Raw genomic sequence first — 7,500 nt, forward strand, 5'->3', positions numbered from 1 at the left:
GCGACCCCTTGGCGACAAGCGCGATCTCCGCGGAGAGCACGTCTACTCGCCGAGGGAGAGCACGTCTACTCGCCGAGGGAGAGCACGTCTACTCGCCCAGGGAGAGCACGTCTACTCGCCCAGGGAGAGCACGTCTACTCGCCCAGGGAGAGCACGTCTACTCGCCCAGGGAGAGCACGTCTACTCGCCCAGGGAGAGCACGTCTACTCGCCCAGGGAGAGCACGTCTACTCGCCCAGGGAGAGCACGTCTACTCGCCCAGGGAGAGCACGTCTACTCGCCCAGGGAGAGCACGTCTACTCGCCCAGGGAGAGCACGTCTACTCGCCCAGGGAGAGCACGTCTACTCGCCCAGGGAGAGCACGTCTACTCGCCCAGGGAGAGCACGTCTACTCGCCGAGGGAGAGCACGTCTACTCGCCGAGGGAGAGCACGTCTACTCGCCGAGGGAGAGCACGTCTACTCGCCGAGGGAGAGCACGTCTACTCGCCGAGGGAGAGCACGTCTACCTCCCGCCTGAGGGAGAGCACGGGGGGGGGGGGGACAAAGACAGGCGGCAGCAGCTTCGGTGAACGTCACCCGGGAGGCGACCGGGGCTGTCCCGGGGCAGTCCCGGGAAGCCGGCGTCCGACACAGGGAACCGTCAGCTGCCGGACCGGGGCGAATCCCCGCGGCCACGGCAGGGGTGGGGGCTCGAAGACAGCCGGCAGCCGCTTCGGTGAACGTCACCCGGGAGGAGACTGGGGCCCTCCCGGGACCGTCCCGGGAAGACGACGTTCGGCACGAGATCCCGGCCGCGGCCGGACCGGCTCGAAGCCTCGCGGTCCCGGCAGCAGCCGGAGCCGCTCGCCGCCTCGGGCTCCCGGCCCCCTACAGATCCGGCGACTCGTTCGCGGGCGGCGGGGGGAGGCAGTGGAGGGGGTGCGGGGAGAAGCGGCAGCGGAGGCGGAGGGGGGGGGGCTCGAAGACAGCCGGCAGCCGCTTCGGTGAACGTCACCCAGGAGGCGATCGGGGCCGTCCCGGGGCCGTCCCGGGATGCCGGCTTCCGGCACGGGGGTCCCGGCCGCGGCCGGACCGGCTCGTATCCCCGCGGCTCCGGCAGGGGGGGGGGGGGCTCGAAGACAGCCGGCAGTCGCCTCGGTGAACGTCACCCGGCCGGCGACCGCGGCCGTTCCGGGGCCGTCCCGGGAAGCCTGCGACAGGCACGGGGGTCCCAGCCGCGGCCGGACCGACTCGAAGCCCCGCGGCCCCGGCACGGGGGAGGCCCAAAGACTGGCGGCAGCCGCTTCGCTGAACGTCACCCGGCCGGCGACCGGGGCCGTCCCGGGGCCGTCCCGGGATGCCGGCATCCGGCACGGGGTCCCGGCCGCGGCCGGAGCGGCTCGAATCCCCGCGGTCCCGGCAGCAGCCGGAGCCGCTCGCCGTTCGGGCTCCCGGCACCCTACGGATCCGGCGACTCGTTCGCCGGCGGCGGGGGGAGGCAGTGAAGGAGGTGCGGGCAGAAGCGGCAGCGGAGGCGGAGGGGGGGGGGGGGCTCGAAGACAGCCGGCAGCCGCTTCGGAGAACGTCACCCGGCCGGCGACCGCGGCCGTTCCGGGGCCGTCCCGGGAAGCCTGCGACAGGCACGGGGTCCCGGCCTCGGCCGGACCCGCACTGGGTGCCGCCGCCTCGGGCTCTCGGGACGGTATGGATCCGCCGACTCGTTCGCCGGCGGCGGGGGGGAGGCAGTGGAGGGGGTGCGGGGAGAAGCGGCAGCGGAGGCGGAGGGGGGGGGGGGGCTCGAAGACAGCCGGCAGCCGCTTCGGTGAACGTCACCCGGCCGGCGACCGGGGCCGTCCCGGGGCCGTCCGGGGATGCCGGCTTCCGGCACGGGGTCCCGGCCGCGGCCGGAGCGGCTCGAATCCCCGCGGTCCCGGCAGCAGCCGGAGCCGCTCGCCGTTCGGGCTCCCGGCACCCTACAGATCCGGCGACTCGTTCGCGGGCGGCGGGGGGGAGGCAGTGGAGGGGGTGCGGGCAGAAGCGGCCGCGGAGGCGGAGGGGGGGGGGGGCTCGAAGACAGCCGGCAGCCGCTTCGGTGAACGTCACCCGGGAGGCGACCGGGACCGGCCCGGGAAGCCATCGTCCGGCCCCGGATCCCGGCCGCGGCCGGACCGGCTCGAAGCCCCGCGGCCCCGGCACGGGGGAGGCCCAAAGACTGGCGGCAGCCGCTTCGCTGAACGTCACCCGGCCGGCGACCGGGGCCGTCCCGGGGCCGTCCCGGGATGCCGGCTTCCGGCACGGGGTCCCGGCCGCGGCCGGACCGGCTCGAATCCCCGCGGTCCCGGCAGCAGCCGGAGCCGCTCGCCGTTCGGGCTCCCGGCACCCTACGGATCCGCCGACTCGTTCGCCGGCGGCGGGGGGAGGCAGTGGAGGGGGTGCGGGCAGAAGCGGCAGCGGAGGCGGAGGGGGGGGGGGCTCGAAGACAGCCGGCAGCCGCTTCGGTGAACGTCACCCGGCCGGCGACCGGGGCCGTCCCGGGGCCGTCCGGGGATGCCGGCTTCCGGCACGGGGTCCCGGCCGCGGCCGGAGCGGCTCGAATCCCCGCGGTCCCGGCAGCAGCCGGAGCCGCTCGCCGTTCGGGCTCCCGGCACCCTACAGATCCGGCGACTCGTTCGCCGGCGGCGGGGGGAGGCAGTGGAGGGGGTGCGGGGAGAAGCGGCAGCGGAGGCGGAGGGGGGGGGGGGGCTCGAAGACAGCCGGCAGCCGCTTCGGTGAACGTCACCCGGCCGGCGACCGGGGCCGTCCCGGGGCCGTCCGGGGATGCCGGCTTCCGGCACGGGGTCCCGGCCGCGGCCGGAGCGGCTCGAATCCCCGCGGTCCCGGCAGCAGCCGGAGCCGCTCGCCGTTCGGGCTCCCGGCACCCTACAGATCCGGCGACTCGTTCGCCGGCGGCGGGGGGAGGCAGTGGAGGGGGTGCGGGGAGAAGCGGCAGCGGAGGCGGAGGGGGGGGGGGGGCTCGAAGACAGCCGGCAGCCGCTTCGGTGAACGTCACCCGGGAGGCGACCGGGACCGGCCCGGGAAGCCATCGTCCGGCCCGGGATCCCGGCCGCGGCCGGACCGGCTCGAATCCCCGCGGCCCCGGCACGGGGGAGGCCCAAAGACTGGCGGCAGCCGCTTCGCTGAACGTCACCCGGCCGGCGACCGGGGCCGTCCCGGGGCCGTCCCGGGATGCCGGCTTCCGGCACGGGGTCCCGGCCGCGGCCGGACCGGCTCGAATCCCCCCGGTCCCGGCAGCAGCCGGAGCCGCTCGCCGTTCGGGCTCCCGGCACCCTACGGATCCGGCGACTCGTTCGCCGGCGGCGGGGGGAGGCAGTGGAGGCGGTGCGGGGAGAAGCGGCAGCGGAGGCGGAGGGGGGGCGGGGGGGGACGATAGTGGCGGGGGGCGGGGGGTGCTCGAAGGCAGCCGGCAGCCGGTTCGGTGAACATTCGCCGGGGCGGGGGGGGCGACCTGTCCGTGCCCGGGGCAGCCCCGGGAAGCCGGCAGCCAGCACGGGGTCCCGGCAGCACCTGTTCCCTGCCCTGGGACTTGCCGTGCCCGGCGGCCGGTTGCCGGGTGGGGGGAGCGATGAGAGGCGGGGCGCAGCGGCCGGGGCAGCGCCGGGCCGCAGCGGGGGGCTGGGCGGGTGGGGTAGGCGTCGAGCGGCAAGCCCTCGGCTGCAGCGAATGTTCGGCGGTGCGGGGCGGGGGGGGGACGGGACGACACGTTGGGGGCGCCGAGTCCGAGCCACCCCCGGCCCCAGGGGCGGCCGGAGGGGGAGGCCGGTGCCTGGCCCTGGGAGCTGCTGGGCGCCGGATGGCCGAGGGTGCGTCAGAAGCCGCCCGAGCGGTCGAGCAGGTCCTCCAGAAAGGCCTAGGGTGGCTTCGAGGGCCCCGGGAGCAGTCGAGGGAGGCCTCCAGGCAGGTCTGGAGTGGATGGGAGGCCTTCCAAAGCAGACAAGGGAGCCTGCAGAGCGTGCGGGGGAGGCTTCTGGTGCGGCCTGGGGTGGGACGGAAGCCTGCAGAGCGTGCGGGGGAGGCTTCTGGTGCGGCCTGGGGTGGCTGAGAAGCCTGCAGAGCGTGCGGGAGAGGCTTCTGTTGGGGCCTGGGGTGGCTGAGAAGCCTGCAGAGCGTGCGGGGGAGGCTTCTGCTGCGGCCTGGGGTGGCTGAGAAGCCTGCAGAGCGTGCGGGGGAGGCTTCTGCTGCGGCCTGGGGTGGCTGAGAAGCCTGCAGAGCGTGCGGGGGAGGCTTCTGCTGCGGCCTGGGGTGGCTGAGAAGCCTGCAGAGCGTGCGGGGGAGGCTTCTGGTGCGGCCTGGGGTGGGACGGAAGCCTGCAGAGCGTGCGGGGGAGGCTTCTGGTGCGGCCTGGGGTGGGACGGAAGCCTGCAGAGCGTGCGGGGGAGGCTTCTGGTGCGGCCTGGGGTGGGTCGGAAGCCTGCAGAGCGTGCGGGAGAGGCTTCTGCTGCGGCCTGGGGTGGGTCGGAAGCCTGCAGAGCGTGCGGGAGAGGCTTCTGTTGGGGCCTGGGGTGGCTGAGAAGCCTGCAGAGCGTGCGGGGGAGGCTTCTGCTGCGGCCTGGGGTGGCTGAGAAGCCTGCAGAGCGTGCGGGGGAGGCTTCTGCTGCGGCCTGGGGTGGCTGAGAAGCCTGCAGAGCGTGCGGGGGAGGCTTCTGGTGCGGCCTGGGGTGGCTGAGAAGCCTGCAGAGCGTGCGGGGGAGGCTTCTGGTGCGGCCTGGGGTGGGACGGAAGCCTGCAGAGCGTGCGGGGGAGGCTTCTGGTGCGGCCTGGGGTGGGTCGGAAGCCTGCAGAGCGTGCGGGAGAGGCTTCTGTTGGGGCCTGGGGTGGCTGAGAAGCCTGCAGAGCGTGCGGGGGAGGCTTCTGCTGCGGCCTGGGGTGGCTGAGAAGCCTGCAGAGCGTGCGGGGGAGGCTTCTGCTGCGGCCTGGGGTGGCTGAGAAGCCTGCAGAGCGTGCGGGGGAGGCTTCTGCTGCGGCCTGGGGTGGCTGAGAAGCCTGCAGAGCGTGCGGGGGAGGCTTCTGGTGCGGCCTGGGGTGGCTGAGAAGCCTGCAGAGCGTGCGGGGGAGGCTTCTGGTGCGGCCTGGGGTGGCTGAGAAGCCTGCAGAGCGTGCGGGGGAGGCTTCTGGTGCGGCCTGGGGTGGGACGGAAGCCTGCAGAGCATGCGGGGGAGGCTTCTGGTGCGGCCTGGGGTGGGACGGAAGCCTGCAGAGCGTGCGGGGGAGGCTTCTGGTGCGGCCTGGGGTGGGTCGGAAGCCTGCAGAGCGTGCGGGAGAGGCTTCTGCTGCGGCCTGGGGTGGGTGGGAAGCCTGCAGAGCGTGCGGGGGAGGCTTCTGGTGCGGCCTGGGGTGGCTGAGAAGCCTGAAGAGCGTGCGGGGGAGGCTTCTGGTGCGGCCTGGGGTGGCTGAGAAGCCTGAAGAGCGTGCGGGAGAGGCTTCTGGTGCGGCCTGGGGTGGCTGAGAAGCCTGCAGAGCGTGCGGGGGAGGCTTCTGGTGCGGCCTGGGGTGGCTGAGAAGCCTGAAGAGCGTGCGGGAGAGGCTTCTGCTGCGGCCTGGGGTGGCTGAGAAGCCTGCAGGGCGTGCGGGAGAGGCTTCTGCTGCGGCCTGGGGTGGCTGAGAAGCCTGCAGAGCGTGCGGGAGAGGCTTCTGGTGCGGCCTGGGGTGGGTCGGAAGCCTGCAGAGCGTGCGGGAGAGGCTTCTGCTGCGGCCTGGGGTGGGTCGGAAGCCTGCAGAGCGTGCGGGGGAGGCTTCTGCTGCGGCCTGGGGTCTCTGGGTGGCCTCTAGAGAGGTGCAAAAGACCCTCTGGGTTGGGCTGGGGTGGCTCTTGGACCCCTGCCACACAGTGGAGAGCGGCCTCCGGCCCGCCACCTGTGTCCCTGTGTGCCTGAGTGCCTGTGTCCCTGTGTCCCTGTGTCCCTGAGTGCCTGAGTGCCTGAGTGCCTGTGTCCCTGTGTCCCTGTGTCCCTGTGTCCCTGTGTGCCTGAGTGCCTGTGTCCCTGTGTCCCTGTGTCCCTGTGTCCCTGAGTGCCTGAGTGCCTGAGTGCCTGTGTCCCTGTGTCCTTGTGTCCCTGTGTCCCTGTGTCCCTGTGTGCCTGAGTGCCTGTGTCCCTGTGTCCCTGTCTGTGTACCTGTGTGCGAGAGTGTCCGGCACGCCACCCAGCGGCGGCGGGCAAGCAGGTAGGCGGGTGGGCGGGCCGGCGAGGGCCAGTGTGAGTTTGGGGGGTGGGAGGGGAGGCGGCAGCTGGAAGCGTCAGAGGAGGGGGCGTGGCTCCGGCTGGCCCCGGGAGCAGGTTCCCGGGACCGGGACCGGCTGGACCCGGCGAGTGGTTGATCCCGGGGCGGGGGGCAGAGGCGGCGGGAAGCGGCAGCTGCGTGTGCGGCGGGGGGGGTGGAGGGCGAACCGCGGCGGGAAGCGGATGCTTCAGAGCAGGTTACGGGGGCGGGGACGGACGACACCACCTGTCCCCGCCCCGGGACGGGCTGGACCCGGCGCCCTGGACCCGGCGCCGTGTACCCGCCGCCGCCCCCGCCGCCGCCCCCCTCCGCCACCCCGGGACCCCGACGTTTTTTGGCGCCCGCGCCTTTTTTTGCTCCCCGCCTGCCCGCGCTGCCCCGGGCCCTCCCCCGGGGCGGGGCGGGAGGGAGGGAGGGACGGACGGACGGGTAGCCGGGGATCTCCGAGCGCGCGCCACCAGACCGAGGCGGGTCCCGGCGGCGGCGGCGGCGGCGGCGGCGGCGGCGGCGGCAGCAGCAAGCGACGGCGGGGGGGGCAGGCTAGGGAGAGAGGGGGAGCGGCATGCGGTAGGGCTGGGGGGTTTGTTTCGGGGGGGAGGGGTGGGGGGGGGGTGGCAGCGGTCAGCGAGAGCGGGGAGAGGGGGAGCGGCATGCGGTAGGGCTGGGGTGTTTTTGGGGTGGGGGCGTTGGGGGGATTAGCGGGCGGGCGGGCAGCCCAGCCAAGCGGCAAGCCGGGGGGCGGGCGAGGGCGGCTTTAGGGCCGGAGGAGCGGAGCGCAACCTCCCCCGTGCAGGCTCCAGCGTGGAGAGCAGCAAGTTTTTGGGGACGGGGGACGACGGACGGGAGGGGCAGCGGCGAGAGGCTAGCTGCGGCAAGGGGCACCGGCACGGCCGCCCTAACAGCGCCGCCTCGGTCGCAGGGGTTAGAGAGCAGCCGGGCAGCCCGGGAGGGAAGCGGCAGCCCGCGAAGGGGGGAAGGGGGGGCTCCGCGCAAACCGCTAACGGGAGCCGGGGGGTGTGGGGAGCTGGGGGTGGCAGCAGCGGCAAGAGGCAACGTCGGGAGGGGGGGCTCCGCGCAAACCGGTAACGGGGGCCGGGGGGTGTGGGGGGGGGCGGTGGCGGCCGCGGCAAGAGGCAACGGCAGGCGGGGGGGCTCCGCGCAAACCGGCAGCGGGGGGGGGGGGCGGGGGTAGCGGCAAGAGGCAACGGCGGGAAGGGGGGGCTCCGCGCAAACCGCTAACGGGAG

The sequence above is a fragment of the Melanerpes formicivorus genome, unplaced genomic scaffold (genome assembly GCF_026170545.1).
Source record: "Melanerpes formicivorus ecotype bairdi unplaced genomic scaffold, bMelFor1.0.p_v2 SCAF_479, whole genome shotgun sequence".
Taxonomy (NCBI): Eukaryota; Metazoa; Chordata; class Aves; order Piciformes; family Picidae; genus Melanerpes; species Melanerpes formicivorus.